Source organism: Coregonus clupeaformis, chromosome 12 (assembly GCF_020615455.1).
Source record: "Coregonus clupeaformis isolate EN_2021a chromosome 12, ASM2061545v1, whole genome shotgun sequence".
Classification (NCBI taxonomy): Eukaryota; Metazoa; Chordata; class Actinopteri; order Salmoniformes; family Salmonidae; genus Coregonus; species Coregonus clupeaformis.
The window spans coordinates 9,827,470-9,845,801 of NC_059203.1; the positions used below are offsets into that span (position 1 = coordinate 9,827,470).

Genomic DNA, 18,332 nt, shown 5'->3' on the forward strand with positions numbered 1-18,332 from the left:
GGTAGGGATTAGAAACTTAATACAATGAAAACTGGTCCCTAGCGGACTAACACAATATGACACTTGTTACAAAAGATGGCGAGTTAAAGAGAGAGAGAGAAAACACTTGGATACACATGGACCTATGCTCACAGTAATCCTAACACTTTGCCCGGAACTGCCACCCGTTTGAGAAGAAAAGCAATGCATATATTTACGTGTTAGAGGTCTTCGTCGTGTATCTCTGTTGGACCCAGGCCTTCGTGGGAAGGGGTCAAATGGGCCTTCTCTTTCGGATGGCCTTTTAGATGTAAGGCTCAGAGTGTCCACAAGAGGTCACAATGTCCTTCTTCTTAGTTGTCTGTTTACTTTCACTCGTTCTGGAAGTGGTCTTCTGAGGACGGCTAATCAGCCGTGTCGATGATCCCCTGTGGGGTGATGAGAGCAGTGTAGTAGATGATGGTTTGAAGAGAGTAACAGGATGGTCCCACTTAAATTCACCTTCTTAGATACAGTACTTAGAACAGCTACTCAGCCGTAACATTGATTGTTAGTGGAGGCAACTCTGTCGTCTTCACCTCGTGTTGATTTTCAGGGTCGGGACCAATATGGACAAAAGCTGCAGATTGAGGTCCGTCTAGTCTGATCTGATCATTCTTATCTCAATCTTTTATGCACTCTGGTAAAGAGGGGCGTTTCCGTCATATTGACACGCTCTCTGAGCTCCCTCGGGCATGGCTAGTTACGAGACAAAAGTATTATCATCACTATGATTTTGCTAGAAAGCTAATATCACATTCCTATCTTCACGAAAACATTGTCTTCCCCCTTGAAATGTTCTACACAATGTAAAGGATGTAAACCTGATATACACAGTGTAAAAGCTAATGAGGGGCTATTGCTGTCTGCCTTACTACAACACTACTCACAGAGGGCAGGCTCACATCTCACCCATGTACATACTTACACACAGACATACCCCTCTGTTTGACCACAGTGGCTGGCTTCTTCCTGCACTTTATGACTGGAGAAAGTATCGTTTTCTCTCTGTTCTGAGTCTAGGGCTGTGACAGTCATGGAATTCTGGATGACGGTAATCGGCCAGCCAAATGACCGCGGTCACCCTAATAACCTTCCAAGCCAAAAAATTGTTTTATTGATTCACATTTTCTCCTCCGCTAATGACTGCCACCATAGAAATAAAATGAATAGAACGTGCGGCCCAATTCAAGTCAATAATGGCATAATGGGTAGACTGGCAGCCATTGTGAGTGTACCCAAAGCAGGAAGTAAAAGCATGAAGTGTACCCATTTATATACGCTGTGATTTGTTGATGAGCCACATCAGTTAACATAATTTTAATGAACATTTAAAATTTCAGCAAGGAGCAACAAAGTTTTTATCACGTTGTTAAAAGTCCATGTTACAGCAGAAATGCCCCGCCGTCCCCAGTCAGCTGTTCGTTTCACAAAAAAAACATGAATGGTTATGACGGTTATTTTATTTTCATGACGGTCTTCATCCATAACCGTCGGTTACACGTTAATTGTGCCAGCCCTAGTTCTGACTCAATCCATTTTTACATGGTGAAGACACCAGGCAGGCTACAGAGTTTCTTGTATTGATGTACTGTATATACATTGTTCTGACTCCAGGCCAGGTTGTAGTTTCATGTTGACGCATATGAGTTATTGTGTTGGTCAAGAAAAGGACTAGGACTAGGATGGACTGTAAGATAGGTTCAGGACTGTTGTTGCCACCATGGCACATCGGTCAGAATGCAAATGAGGAGATGGAGAAGGAATCCAGGTTTAGCGGTATTTATTATACACAGATGGAGGTGAATATGGAGGTTAGGAGATGAGCTTATAAGGATAGGAAGAATGTTCTTTAGAATGTGGCTTGTAAGGCCTTGGAGAAAGGATTGGATATGGACTGGATGTGGTGGTCTGGAAGGGAGATACAAAAGGGAAACATTAGGAACATCATAAAAGGTGCAGGCATGACAGAGGTGACTATTACAGGGAATGGGCTTAACATATAACTGGCAGGACTAGACATAACAAAGGGGCATTATCAAACTAAGGACATGGATATACAAAGACAAATAACATAGGGCAAAGTTTAAGGCAGCATACAGTGCATTCGGAAAGTGTTCAGACTCCTTCCCCTTTTCAACATTTTGTTACGTTACAGCCTTATTCTAAAATGGATTTAATTGTTTTTCCTCATCAATCTACACACAGTACCCTATAATGATGAAGCGAAAACAGGTTTTTAGCAAATGTATTAAAATTAAAACAGAAATACCTTATTTACATAAGTATTCAGACCCTTTGCTATGAGACTCAAAATTGAGCTCAGGTGCATTCTGTTTCCATTGATCATCCTTGAGATGTTTGTACAACTTGATTGGAGTCCAGCTGTGGTAAATCCAATTGATTGGACATGATTTGGAAAGGCACACACCTTGGTTGACACAGTTGACAGTGCATGTCAGAGCAAAAACCAAGCCATGAGGTTGAAGGAATTATCCGTAGAGCGCCAAGACAGGATTGTGTCAAGACACAGATCTGGGGAAGGGTACCTAAAAATGTCTGCAGCATTGAAGGCATTGAAGGTCCCAAGAACACAGTGGCCTGCATCATTCTTAAATGGAAGAAGTTTGAAACCAACAAGACTCTTCCTAGAGCTGGCCGCCCGGCCAAACTGAGCAATCGGGGGAGAAGGGCCTTGGTCAGGGAGGTGACCAAGAACCCGATGGTCACTCTGACAGAGCTCTAGTTCCTCTGTGGAGATGGGAGAACCTTCCAGAAGGACAACCATCTCTACAGCACTCCACCAAGCAGGCTTTTATGGTAGAGTGACCAGACAGAAGCCACTCATCAGTAATATGCACATGACAGCCTGCTTGGAGTTTACCAAAAGGCTCTTAAAGGACTCTCAGACCATGAGAAACAAGATAATCAGGTCTGATGAAACCAAGATTGAACTCTTTGGCCTGAATGCCAAGCTTCACATCTGTTGGAAACCAGGCACCGCTCATCACCTGGCCAATACCATCCCTACGGTGAAGCATGGTGGTGGCAGCATCATGCTGGGGCGAAGGTTCACCTTCCAACAGGACAATGACCCTAAGCACACAGCCAAGACATTGCAGGAGTGGCTTCAGGACAAGTCTCTGAATATCCTTGAGTGGCCCAGCCAGAGGCCGGAATTGAACCTGATCATACATCTCTGGAGAGTCCTGAAAATAGCTGTGCAGCGATGCTCCCCATCCAACCTGACAGTTTGAGAGAATCTGAAGAGAAAAATGGGAGAAACTCCCCAAATACAGGTGTGCCAAGAAGACTTGTGGCTGTAACCTCTTTAAGGAATACCTGGGATAGGATAAAGTAATCCTTCTACCCCCCCAAAATTGTAAAGTGGTTATCCCACTGGCTATAGGGTGAACGCACCAATTGGTGAGTCGCTCTGGATAAGAGCGTCTGCTAAATGACGTAAATGTGCCTCTGAGCAAGGCACTTAACCCTAATTGCTCCTGTAAGTCGCTCTGGATAAGAGCGTCTGCTAAATGACTAAAATGTAAAATGTAATGTAAATGTAATCGCTGCCAAAGGTGCTTCAACAAAGTACTGAGTAAAGGGTATATATTATATTTCATTTTTAAAAATATATATACATTTGCAAAATAATCTAAAAACCTGTTTTTGCTTTGTCATTATAGGGTATTGTGTGTAGATTGATGAGGGATAAAAAAAAAAATCAATTTTAGAATAAGGCTGTAACGTAACAAAATGTGGAAAAAGTCAAGGGGTCTGAATACTTTCCGAATGCACCTCACACGAGACCTGTGATAAGAGTGTAATTTGTATGCTAACAAAGTCTATTAAAATGTTTACCTAACTCCATAAAGATGACTTATCAATATGCCAGCAGGACCATAGTTACGTTGCAGTAATAGGCTATGAAGAAAATCAGAGAATCTAATTCTAAAGGCAAATAGATTTAATATAATTGTAAAATGAATGATTCACATACAAGGCATAAAGCTTAAGTTACAAAGCACTAACAAGCATTACAAGGCAATATTCTAAGCATGATCAGAGAGGGAGAGAGAGAGAGAGATAAATCATAGCCTGAAAGGCCATGCCCCAATGTCCCTGGGGAGGAGGGGAGAAAGAGACAGTGTAGGTGTCTCACCAGCTTAGGTAATGGACAAAAGAGAAAGAACAATGAATCTGTTAGGTTCTAAATAACAAGGTAAAAACCGACGGACGACTAGTAAAGCTCAAACCAAGTTTATTCACCCAATGGGTCACACAGCTGCATAATACAAAGACATGTTTCCACCAGCACAAGTATATATACCCCTATTTGGGTGAAGTATCCTCCTTCCCTCTAAACATTACATGTTTATTGCTAGGCAGGAAGTTAAGTGATGCAGGCAATAAACTGTTCCCTCTCCCTTAATGTGACCTGACCTGACCTCATTCCTCACTGATCCACACCTATCCACCCTTATCAGTGACCACAACCCTGTGATTGCCTTTCCCTTACTCAGTAACATTCCAAGCCCCTGGCTCATATCCAACCTTAATTGACCCCACCATATACATTCATCCTACAGATAACCATTAACTTCTGGTGTAGAAACCAGACTGTGGCACTCCTCATTTCCATAGGATAACTGATAATTAACAATAACATGTTCTGACAGTATTTACACGTTCTGCATTCCTCTCTCTCCCTTTGTGACATGATTAAGGATATTTCTAGTTTATAAGTCAGAACCCATCAAATCTAAGAGCCTTTTATAAGCATATGACTTGTTTGGATATAAAATCTGAGTTGTTGACCAATAGTATTACTGTAAAAGTTAACTTCCAATCACATCGTCAGACCTACAGGATGTAAAGACAACTCCACCTCTACGTCACAGAGGTGTGACAGAATGGGGGATGTGTAGACCAACACAGAGAAGGCTGAATTCCTGAGAAGACAGAAATTCCTTACAAAGCATGATTAGATTCATGTCTCAACTGAACAGGTTGATTTATTAAACTGTGGGAAAACACATTCACTTGAGATTGCGTACACAATTTTGTATGCTAAAGTTATGAAACATTTAGATAGTTCTACTCATTCACTTTTAAGTTTCAAATTTAATAATTCAATATTAAAGATTGTTTGCATGACCGACATTGGTTCAATTATTTAAATTCCATTTTGTTCTGTTTTTTCTTCTTCTGTGAGTTCAATGTGCACATTGCGCTGCATTTTCACGCCCAAACTATGTAGTAGGGAGTTGTAGTTTCCAACAGGCCAATGTTCTACCATAATCCATTGCGCAGTTACATGTCCAGTCTGTGTTTCTTTAATGCCTGCTACATAAGAGACAGAAAAATGCGTGATCAAGAAGGGAAACATAGAGAGCAGTTTCTTCGCAAGGTATCTCTACCTGAAAACATGATCTAAGTGATTGATATCTGGTATTCAGCAGTCATAAAAGTATGCCTTATTTACTACTAAAATTGTGATTTTGTCAGACAGCATAGGCAGCAGCTCTAGAGAGATGAGATGATGACTTGGAATGAAATAATAAAGTTGTCAAATAAAACAAATGTATTATACACAACTTTTATTAAAGTAAGGTAATGTGAATTAACTGAAGGTTAATAAGTGAAAATGTATGCACTCACTAACTGTAAGTCGCTCTGGATAAGAGTGTCTGCTAAATGACTAAAATGTAAAATGTAATAAGCAGTCATGGGCAGTCACTGCCATTATTAATTGTTTTATTCTGTGTTTTTACAGCATTCAACCCACATAATGCATAGTGCATTTAATGTTTAAAAAAATTAAGCCTAAAACATTAGCCTAATGTCATGTATAACTACATGTGGAATGCCAAGCCCAATTATGTATCTTAACATAGTTAGGAGAACACTGTTCGATAAAATTGCCCATGCTCAGCATGTGTCACTTGATCTGTTCACAGAACTTCATCCCAGTCTCTGTGGAGCTAGCTGAATGTGAGATAACAGTAACATCCTCCTCCTCTCTGTTCTGCTTGAAGAGGTTTCTCTGTATGCTGCAGATGGAGGATCACAGCTCTCATCATCAGATGGATGTGTGTGGGTTCTGTTGTCCGAGGGGTTTTGTGTAGGTGTTATAGCCAGAGAGGTTTTATAGTCAACATTATTTTGGTGGAACGTGTCATGGTATTATACAAAGACACTTGGTGTTGAACATACTGCCTAGCTACTGCACTCTGAGATGTGAAGCTTGAGCATCTTTCCCAGCTTCTCTACTTTATTCTCTGCATTTTCTGAACTTCATCTAAAATGAGGGTCAGTTTGCTGTGGCCTTTCTTTTGGCACACAACAACAGTTTCCATGGGTTTGAACAGTCACATCTAGCAGATAACATGAACAAAAAATACTAAAATCAATAGATTCAAGAATCCTCAGAGAGTGTGAATAGAGTTCTGTCCGACTCTCCCAATCCCTGCTTTCTTTACCACAGTATAAGGGTATTAGTTCTTATCTCTGTATCCTCTGGCAATGTATTTCTGGGTTGCTGATGTATTGATTTCCAAAAGAAAAGCCCTTGTCAACCTCTATAAACCCTGTATTTTACTTAGAGATAAATCCAATACGGCCATGCTATTTTACCATCCAGAGGAATTGGGCTAGTTATGCAGTCTGTGGCTGTGCTGCTGAAACAACTGTGTGCAGAGGTGCAGATACATTGGCAGACCAATTATTGATACGAACACGTCTTCTCAAACTACATCATGGAAAATCATGTTGTCTGCTGCCATCATTTGGCTGTATATGATTAAACATCATGATGGAAGATAAGCAGAGAATGTTAGTCTGCTTAAAGTGGAACCGACAGCGTTTTAACTACTTTGCAGAAATGAAACAAACAGACAATCATAATATCAGTAATAAATATCAAGTTCCCAGTTTATGCTACAAACTGACTTTATAAGAGGTTTTAAATATAGGTTATATTTGACACATAAAAATCCATGACGTAGAGTTAGGCAGAATAAATGGATGCAGTTCAATGCATGATTAATATAATTCATCAATACATTTCTTGGTAGTCCAACAAATATTGCTATCAGGTTGTAAATCACAGCTGGCCTGGTACATTGTTTGCTTCCTCCAGCTATTCAGTATGCACTGTTTCAATGACTCAATATTTTGGACAAAAACGGACTAATGTAGCTAACTAAGACTGGGAATGTCAATACAATCAAACTAGCAAGGACAATGATCACAAGTCAGTTATAACGTGGCTAATATGCTATCTTATCTATTTATGAAGCTATTTATTTAGCAAGCTAAAAACTCAAAGCCTAATGTTAGCTGCAGAAGGGCGAGCAGGCTACTATTCCACATCGTTTATCAGTGCAATTTTGATGGCCAGCTATGGCTAACATTAGTTGATCTTGTTGTTGTTGATGTGCATAGGCAACTGAGGGAGATACCTACTGTACCTTTTCATGGTTGTTTGAACAATAGGACTGTAAAGTTCCCAAATGTAAGAGGCATCCCGTGGTATTTACATACACTGAGGGAAAAAAGTATTTGATCCCCTGCTGATTTTGTACGTTTGCCCACTGACAAAGACATGATCAGTCTATAATTTTAATGGTAGGTTTATTTGAACAGTGAGAGACAGAATAACAACAAAAAAATCCAGAAAAACGCATGTCAAAAATGTTATGAATTGATTTGCATTTTAATGAGGGAAATAAGTATTTGACCCCTCTGCAAAACATGACTTAGTACTTGGTGGCAAAACCCTTGTTGGCAATCACAGAGGTCAGACATTTCTTGTAGTTGGCCACCAGGTTTGCACACATCTCAGGAGGGATTTTGTCCCACTCCTCTTTGCAGATCTTCTCCAAGTCATTAAGGTTTCGAGGCTGACGTTTGGCAACTCGAACCTTCAGCTCCCTCCACAGATTTTTTATGGGATTAAGGTCTGTAGACTGGCTAGGCCACTCCAGGACCTTAATGTACTTCTTCTTGAGCCACTCCTTTGTTGCCTTGGCCGTGTGTTTTGGGTCATTGTCATCAATACCCATCCACGACCCATTTACAATGGCCTGGCTGAGGGAAGGAGGTTCTCACCCAAGATTTGACGGTACATGGCCCCGTCCATCGTCCCTTTGATGCGGTGAAGTTGTCCTGTCCCCTTAGCAGAAAAACACCCCCAAAGCATAATGTTTCCACCTCCATGTTTGACGGTGGGGATGGTGTTCTTGGGGTCATAGGCAGCATTCCTCCTCCTCCAAACACGGCGAGTTGAGTTGATGCCAAAGAGCTCGATTTTGGTCTCATCTGACCACAACACTTTCACCCAGTTCTCCTCTGAATCATTCAGATGTTCATTGGCAAACTTCAGACGGGCCTGTATATGTGCTTTCTTGAGCAGGGGGACCTTGCGGGTGCTGCAGGATTTCAGTTCTTCACGGCGTAGTGTGTTACCAATTGTTTTCTTGGTGACTATGGTCTCAGCTGCCTTGAGATCATTGACAAGATCCTCCCGTGTAGTTCTGGGCTGATTCCTCACCGTTCTCATGATCATTGCAACTCCACGAGGTGAGATCTTGCATGGAGCCCCAGGCCGAGGGAGATTGACAGTTATTTTGTGTTTCTTCCATTTGCGAATAATCGCACCAACTGTTTTCCCCTTCTCACCAAGCTGCTTGGCAATGGTCTTGTAGCCCATTCCAGCCTTGTGTAGGTCTACAATCTTGTCCCTGACATCCTTGGAGAGCTCTTTGGTCTTGGCCATGGTGGAGAGTTTGGAATCTGATTGATTGATTGCTTCTGTGGACAGGTGTCTTTTATACAGGTAACAAACTGAGATTAGGAGCACTCCCTTTAAGAGTGTGCTCCTAATCTCAGCTCGTTACCTGTATAAAAGACACCTGGGAGCCAGAAATATTTCTGATTGAGAGGGGGTCAAATACTTATTTCCCTCATTAAAATGCAAATCAATTTATAACATTTTTGACATGCGTTTTTCTGGATTTTTTTGTTGTTATTCTGTCTCTCACTGTTCAAATAAACCTACCATTAAAATTATAGACTGATCATTTCTTTGTCAGTGGGCAAACGTACAAAATCAGCAGGGGATCAAATACTTTTTTCCCTCACTGTATGTGCAGAAATCCTTTCAGGTGTATTTTGTGGCTTTTGGTGAATACTTTCTAATGATCTAATGTCCTGCTGCTTCTACTGCCTATAACAGCCTGGTCTCGTAGACTAGATGTAACATAGTAAATGTAAATCTGGGATACTCAAATTAGGATGATATGTTATGTTTGGTATGGTTAGATAAGACAAAAACGAATGTAGGGTGGATGGTCAGGGTGGATGGCTGGGCATATAACGTTAACGTCTAGCAACTCAAAGGATGCGAGTTTGAATCTCATCATGGACAACTTTAGCATTTTAGCTAATTAGCACTTTTCAACTACTTACTACTTTTTGGCAACTTTGCAACTACTTAGCATGTTAGCGAACCCTTCCCCTAACCCTAACCTTAACCCTTTTAGCTAACCCTTCCCCTAACCTTAACCCTTTAACCTAACTCCTAAACTTAACCCTAACCTTAAGCCAAACCCCTAACCCTAACCCCTAGCCTAGCAAACATTAGCCAGCTAGCTAACGTTAGCCGCCTAGCCACATAGCTAAAATTTGTAACATCATACATATTGTACATTTCGCTTTTTTATTTTTCATATTGTAGGTTTTGAAAATGTGTAACATATAATAAGAATTGTAATTCATCACATATCACACGTGATGGACATTCACAAATTAATACATACCATATGAAACATAACATATCATACTAAATGGAGTGTCCCGGATTTACGTACATAATAATACAAAATGCTCTGGTACCAGGTTACCTGTAAACACAACCCGGTTCAAAGTGAATGATGGCAGGCCCGTGTGGCAAATGGCTTATTTGCATATAGGCCTACTGTAGCTCTGATTGGCTATGGCGCACTGGCCTGAGTCCGGTCCTGGGCAAGACAGATGTATTTACAGCAGTTTCTATTAATGATCCAAACGCACGGCCGCTTTCCCACTCTATATTGCTGTACAACTTTCACAAATGCCTTACTCTACGTCATTCCCAAACATTTTATGATTATATGAAAACTTGAAAATGACCATATCTAAGTACGCACTTGTCAGTTTTTTTATTTATTTTTTAGGCGTCATATTCTTCCTGGGGGTGTATATGAACACATTTTAATAATATTTAATGTTGCTAAAACGTGGTCAGTTCCACTTTCAGTATCTATGAAGCCTCTCATCATAATCAAGGTTGCAGAGATATCACCGTATCACTGTATTGATAGTATGTAATCTACATTCATGTTGCGTCGTTGTACCTTAAAAAATATTGATTTGTTAAAGGTCAGTGGTACTTTTTCTATTACTGCTATGTAAGTAATTCTCTATTTTTGTACACTATAATTTCCCCATGGCTATTGATGTTCTAGTTTCACCTGGAAAGCAGGATATGTAGGAGGTATTCATTTAAAAACTATGATATAAATAAATATGTTTGAGTATTTGTTGTCCTTGGTCTCTCCCTCCAGCTCCTCATTACCAATGAGTAAATGAGTGTAGCCTGTCCAGGCCTCCATCTTGATAACAGACAAACTAATTACCTACTGTATTTCCCACTAATTAGATATAGTGGCTGACAGATTACAGGATAACTGATGATGGTGGTACAGTCATAATGATAATTGTCAGCACATTGTTTATTACTTGTTCAACACGTGACTGTCTAAGCTAAATACAGCATAATAAGATTCAATAAGCTCATCTCTGCAGCAAATATTTACTTTGAGATACAGTGAGGGAAAAAAGTATTTGATCCCCTGCTGATTTTGTACGTTTGCCCACTGACAAAGAAATGATCAGTCTATAATTTTAATGGTAGGTTTATTTGAACAGTGAGAGACAGAATAACAACAAAAAATCCAGAAAAAACGCATGTCAAAAATGTTATAAATTGATTTGCATTTTAATGAGGGAAATAAGTATTTGACCCCCTCTCAATCAGAAAGATTTCTGGCTCCCAGGTGTCTTTTATACAGGTAACGAGCTGAGATTAGGAGCACACTCTTAAAGGGAGTGCTCCTAATCTCAGTTTGTTACCTGTATAAAAGACACCTGTCCACAGAAGCAATCAATCAATCAGATTCCAAACTCTCCACCATGGCCAAGACCAAAGAGCTCTCCAAGGATGTCAGGGACAAGATTGTAGACCTACACAAGGCTGGAATGGGCTACAAGACCATTGCCAAGCAGCTTGGTGAGAAGGTGAAAACAGTTGGTGCGATTATTCGCAAATGGAAGAAACACAAAATAACTGTCAATCTCCCTCGGCCTGGGGCTCCATGCAAGATCTCACCTCGTGGAGTTGCAATGATCATGAGAACGGTGAGGAATCAGCCCAGAACTACACGGGAGGATCTTGTCAATGATCTCAAGGCAGCTGAGACCATAGTCACCAAGAAAACAATTGGTAACACACTACGCCGTGAAGGACTGAAATCCTGCAGCGCCCGCAAGGTCCCCCCTGCTCAAGAAAGCACATATACAGGCCCGTCTGAAGTTTGCCAATGAACATCTGAATGATTCAGAGGAGAACTGGGTGAAAGTGTTGTGGTCAGATGAGACCAAAATCGAGCTCTTTGGCATCAACTCAACTCGCCGTGTTTGGAGGAGGAGGAATGCTGCCTATGACCCCAAGAACACCATCCCCACCGTCAAACATGGAGGTGGAAACATTATGCTTTGGGGGTGTTTTTCTGCTAAGGGGACAGGACAACTTCACCGCATCAAAGGGACGATGGACGGGGCCATGTACCGTCAAATCTTGGGTGAGAACCTCCTTCCCTCAGCCAGGGCATTGAAAATGGGTCGTGGATGGGTATTCCAGCATGACAATGACCCAAAACACACGGCCAAGGCAACAAAGGAGTGGCTCAAGAAGAAGTACATTAAGGTCCTGGAGTGGCCTAGCCAGTCTACAGACCTTAATCCCATAGGAAATCTGTGGAGGGAGCTGAAGGTTCGAGTTGCCAAACGTCAGCCTCGAAACCTTAATGACTTGGAGAAGATCTGCAAAGAGGAGTGGGACAAAATCCCTCCTGAGATGTGTGCAAACCTGGTGGCCAACTACAAGAAACGTCTGACCTCTGTGATTGCCAACAAGGGTTTTGCCACCAAGTACTAAGTCATGTTTTGCAGAGGGGTCAAATATTTATTTCCCTCATTAAAATGCAAATCAATTCATAACATTTTTGACATGTGTTTTTCTGGATTCTTTTGTTGTTATTCTGTCTCTCACTGTTCAAATAAACCTACCATTAAAATTATAGACTGATCATGTCTTTGTCAGTGGGCAAACGTACAAAATCAGCAGGGGATCAAATACTTTTTTCCCTCACTGTACCCACACTGCAGCTTATATCAACACAATCTCACACTCAATTCAAGCAAATATGTACAAAAAGTATTGCAGCAGATTTTGTGCGTTTTTGTGTGGCTTAATTCGTGTGAAAATACACATATTATTGTGCGACTTAATTCGTAGGAAAAGACACACATTTCTGTGCGACTTCATTTATAGGAAAATACATTTTGGGGAGCAAACTTCGGAACAATCTTTTGAAAATTATTGGAGCAATGCATTTTGGGCAATCGTGTTCTACACTGCCTTTTTTTTGTGTCCCACATTTATTTATATCAAAAAACAAACGTGTTAACAACCCAATATTGTCAATCAACCAGGTTGTCACCTAAATACTTATAATATAATAGTAGCCTTAAGTTTTTTTTATTTTTTATTAATGCCAATACTGTTTTCTATGCTTGTTTTCACTTAATACTTTGGGATACTGGTGCTATGTCGGATTTTATGAGGGTTGCCAGATTGGAGTAAAAAGCTGTATTTGTCTGGTTTTTTGTGGTATTGATGAAGGTATTTGATTGGGGAATGGGGATACATTTTCATGATGGGAAATTAATTAATCGATAAATGTTGGGAAACAGAAGACCTGTTTGGTTTAAATTCCCCTGCTGCAACTGCATGGTATTTGCAACTATAACGAGTCTGGTCTATGATCAGTTAAGCCATATCAATGCAGTTAAACAGGTTCATGTAAAATAATGAAAGATGTTGGCATACACTTATGGCACTTCCAAGGCCGTTTCATGATGATTACTATGGTCGTGTCAATCATGTTATACAGTGCATTTGGAAAGTAGTCAGACCCCTTCCCTTTTTCCACATTTATTTTTTATTTTTATTTTTTTATTTTTTTTTAAGTCATTTAGCAGACGCCCTTATCCAGAGCGACTTACAGTTAGTGAATACATTTTTTTTATTTTTTTTATACTGGCCCCCCGTGGGAATCGAACCCACAACCCTGGCGTTGCAAACGCCATGCTCTATCAACTGAGCTACATCCCTGCCGGCCATTCCCTCCCCTACCCTGGACGACGCTGGGCCAATTGTGCGCCGCCCATGAGTCTCCCGGTCGCGGCCGGCTGCGACAGAGCCTGGTTACGTTACAGCCTTATTCTATAATTGATTAAATTAATTTGATTCCTCATCAATCTACACACAATACCCCATAATGACAAAGCGAAAACACGTTTAAAAAAAGAATAATAAAAAATAAAAATACATGTATTTACATAAGTATAAGTATTCAGACCCTTTGCTATGAGCCTCGAAATTGAGCTCTGGTGCATCCTGTTTCCATTGATCATCCTTAAGATGTTTCTACAACTTGATTGGAGCACATGTGGTAAATTCAATTGATTGGACAGGATTTGGAAAGGCACACACCTGTCTACAGTATATAAGGTCCCACAGTTGACAGTGCATGTCAGAGAAAAAACCAAGCCATGAGGTAGAAGGAATTGTCCGTAGAGCCTCGAGACAGGATTGTGTCGAGGCACAGATCTGGGGAAGGGTACGAAAAAATTTATGCAGCATTGAAGGTCCCCAAGAACACAGTGGCCTCCATCATTCTTAAATGGAAGAAGTTTGGAATCACCAAGACTCTTCCTAAAGCTGGCCGCACGGCCAAACTGAGCAATCGGGGGAGAAGGGCCTTGGTCAGGGAGGTGACCAAGAACACAAAGGTCAATCTGACAGAGCTCCAGAGTTCCTCTGTGGAGATGGGAGAACCTTACAGAAGGACAACCATCTCTGCAGCACGCCACCAATCAGGCCTTTTGATAGAGTGGCCAGACGGAAGTCACTCAGTAAAAGGCACATGACAGCCCGCTTGGAGTTTACCAAAAGGCACCTAAAGGACTCTCAGACCATGAGAAACAAGATTCTCTGGTCTGATGAAACCAAGATTGAACTCTTTGGCCTGAATGCCAAGCGTCACGTCTGGAGGAAACCTGGCACCATCCCTTCAGTGAAGCATGGTGGTGGCAGCATCATGCTGTGGGGATGTTTTTCAGTGGCAGGGACTGGGAGACTAGTCAAGATCGAGGGAAAGATGAACGGAGCAAAGTACAGAGAGATCCTTGATGAAAACCTGCTCCAGAGCACTCAGGACCTCAGACTGGTGCGAAGGTTCACCTTCCAACAGGACAATGACCCTAAGCACACAGCCGACAACGCAGGAGTGGCTTCGGGACATATGGGTGGTCCCGGGTCCTTTGTAGCTCAATTGGTAGAGCATGGCGCTTGTAACGCCAGGGTAGTGGGTTCGATCCCCGGGACCACCCATATGAAAAAATGAATGCACACATGACTGTAAGTCGCTTTGGATAAAAGCGTCTGCTAAATGGCATATTATATTATTATTATTATAAGTTTCTGACTGTCCTTGAGTGGCCCAGCCAGAGCCCGGACTTTAACCCAATCGAACATCTCTGAGAGACCTGAAAATAGCTAGGAGAAACTCCCCAAATACAGGTGTGCCAAGCTTGTAGCGTCATACCCAAGAAGACTTGTGGCTGTAATCGCTACCAAAGGTGCTTCAGCAAAGTACTGAGGAAAGGGTCTGAATACTTATGTAAATGTGATATTTCCGTTTTTTATTTGTAATACATTTTCAAAAAAATCTAAAAACCTGTTTTTGTTTTGTCAATATGGGGTATTGTGTGTACATTGATGAGGGTGAAAAACAATTTAATCCATTTCAGAATAAGGCTGTAACGTAACAAAATGTGGAAAAAGTTATGGGGTCTCAATACTTTCTGAATGCACTTAGGCTATTGTAACAAGGCATATGCCAGCATTGTAGGCCTACTGCCTCTGCCCAATGCCTATTAGGCTTTCATGGCAACGGCCGTGAGAGCTCACTTTGCCACGTATGAGCCCTGGTTAGAGTCCCTGTTGCAGCTTTCACTTTCTTCTGCTACATTGATGGAAGCGTTGGGATCACGTCCAGCTCACATCTAGGTATGTTATCTAGTGGTGAGAACCATTCTATTTTTCAACATTGTGTTGGGTGTAATTACATTGATATATCTAGTGAACAATGGATAAGCAACAATGGGCGTGATGGATAGAAGTAGTCACTACAGGTGTGATCAAGCCTTACATCACATGTGCCTGAAGCTGAATGGAAAGTGCTATGCCCTGACCAGTTATTCAGAAGAAAATAATCTGTGACTGTCTAATTTACATAAATTAACTTACCAGTGTGGACCCAAAACAAACACATTCTACACATTTACAAACTACCTGTTTAAAGTGTTATTACAACCATGGTGTTCTTCTGTTACTGAAGCTTATATCTAATGACCTGGCAATGATCCACATCATATGGGTAGACAAATAACATAAGTGAGTTATGCAGCAAACTATCATGTTTTTGGGATGCGAACCAGTTATATGAATCACTGTTGATCCATCCTGTGCTGATCTAATGAGATGGATGTAGGATTTTCTACGACCTAGAATCGAGGCCTTTCCCAGTCATGAAGGACGAAGCTAGGCCCCTCTTGGTTCTCATTGACGAAGACTGAACTCAAGTTAGGGGTTACATGTCAGACTCTCCTATACCACTTTGCCCAACATGCTATACCCCAGAGTTTGTAAATAAACCCATTTTAAGGTGATAACTTGTATCATTATTATAGGGTTGTGAAACCCATAGCCGAATTGTTACAGACTGAGCATTTTTCACCATTTATTTACAGAGAGCAATTTCCGTTTTATAACAGGTAGTGTTTCCCCATTTATTTACAGTAGTGTGTTGATTAATTATTGCTTTCTTCAGTGGAAATAGAGAATATGTATAAAAATGCCAAATATACCAAAAGCTAAATCAAGCAGAGATTTACAACTATTTAACCATGTTAATCATGTTGTGGAAAATAACCACTATACTTTATTACAAATAAGGTCTTACAGAGTTTTTGTTGCATCAAGAAATTACTTTATTAAAGTTTCAACAAAGCCAATACCAGTCTGCAGAGTGGCACACCCCCTTATGGTCTCCCTCCATCTTATATAGTCCTCTTCCGTTTTCCCGCTCTTTTATTGCTCCGCCCACTTCCTTTGTCTCTGACAAAGTTCAGAGTACTACAATCAATCAATCCTTATCTTGCAAAAACACTCATGTTTAGTTTAAACTCTGTTTAACCCTGGCTCTTTTCACTGTGTTTGAAGACAAAAACAAACATCCCAAGCCAGTTTCAGTCTTTGATATGATAAGACAACCATGGATCTAAGTAAGAGCAAGCAATCTGACCCTAGGGCAGATTCCCTCTCTACTCACCCACACAGTGAAATTAAATGACCCAATACAATTCCTGGCCCAGTAACAAAGAATTCTAACTTTATGCTCTTGATTAACCCAGTTCTACCTCATAGTCCATTAAACTCTACAGTTCATTAATAATAATTCACCACAATCATTACTGAAACATGCAAACTACAAATATTTAACCAGTTAAAGATAATGAATACATGAAAACTAGATACAAATATTTTATTAAAAACAATTCATACAAAAGTTGAAGAGTTGGCTATAACATGAGTACAAACAAAGTGAGTGTGTGTATATGTGTGTAAGTGTTTGTGTGCGTGTGTGTGTATTATGGTGTGTATTATAATTTCTCATCATAAAAATGTATCCCCATTCCCCAATCAAATACCTTAAAATAAAAATAAATCAGTATTTTTTCTCCAATCTGGCAACCCTCATAAAATTTGACATAGCCTTGTATAAAATGCATTATGAAAGAAATTGTGTAATGTACTCGAAAAAGTGGAGCCTTGTATTAAATGCATTATGAAGAAAATTGTGTAATGTAGGCTCCACGAAATATGAAATTCTTTATGAAGAAAATCGTGTAGGCCTACTGTTGCCTACATGAAAAAATGGCCTTTCTGACTACAAGTGCACCAGTATCCCAAAGTATTAAGAGAAAACAAGCATAGAAAACAATACATATTTGCACTAATTGAGTGTGATATTGTGTTGCTTATATATATATATATATATATATATATATATATATGTAGATTTTTAACATGCTAAATGAATTATGTTGAAATGTGTATGCATGGTGTGTGTGTGTGAATATTGACACTGAGTGTACAAAACATTAGGAACACCTTCCTAATATTGAGTTGCACCCCCTTTTGCCCTCAGAACAGCCTCAATTCGTCGGGACATGGACTCTACAAGGTGTCGAAAGAGTTCCACAGGGATGCTGGCCCATGTTGACTCCAAGGCTTCCCACAGTTGTGTCAAGTTGGCTAGATGTCCTTAGGGTGGTGGACCATTCTTGATACACACAGGAAACTGTTGAGTGTGAAAAACCCAGCAGCGTTGCAGTTCTTGACATACTTAAACCGGTGCACCTGGCACCTAGTACCAGACCCTGTTCAAAGGCACTTAAATCTTTTGTCTTGCCCATTCACCCTCTGAATGGCCCACATACACAATCCATTTCTCAATTGTCTCAAGGCTTAAAAATCCTCCTTTAACCTGTCTCCTCCCCTTCATCTACACTGATTGAAGTGGATTTAACAAGTGACATCAATAAGTGATCATAGCTTTCACCTGGATTCACCTGGTCAGTCTATTTCATGGAAAGAGCAGGTGTTCCTTATGTTTTGTACACTCAGTGTATGTTGCCATACATATCAATTCACCCAGCCCCCAAAGTAAGAATTTTCATGGTGGCTTTGTTCTGGCATTAACCTGTGATGTTAACCGCCCATGTGCATTTCCATCAACCCACACAATGGAACTGCCTGCACATTTTCCCAGCTCCACTTTAGGAATAATTTATATTCA

At 40.6% G+C, this 18,332-nt stretch overlaps 1 protein-coding gene across 1 annotated transcript in view; it reads left to right on the plus strand.

Moving 5' to 3' along the window:
• Positions 1-18,332, plus strand: part of LOC121577746 (rap1 GTPase-activating protein 1) — a 202,286-nt gene that overhangs the window by 17,923 nt on the left and 166,031 nt on the right. The gene's annotated exons all lie outside the window — the stretch shown is intronic.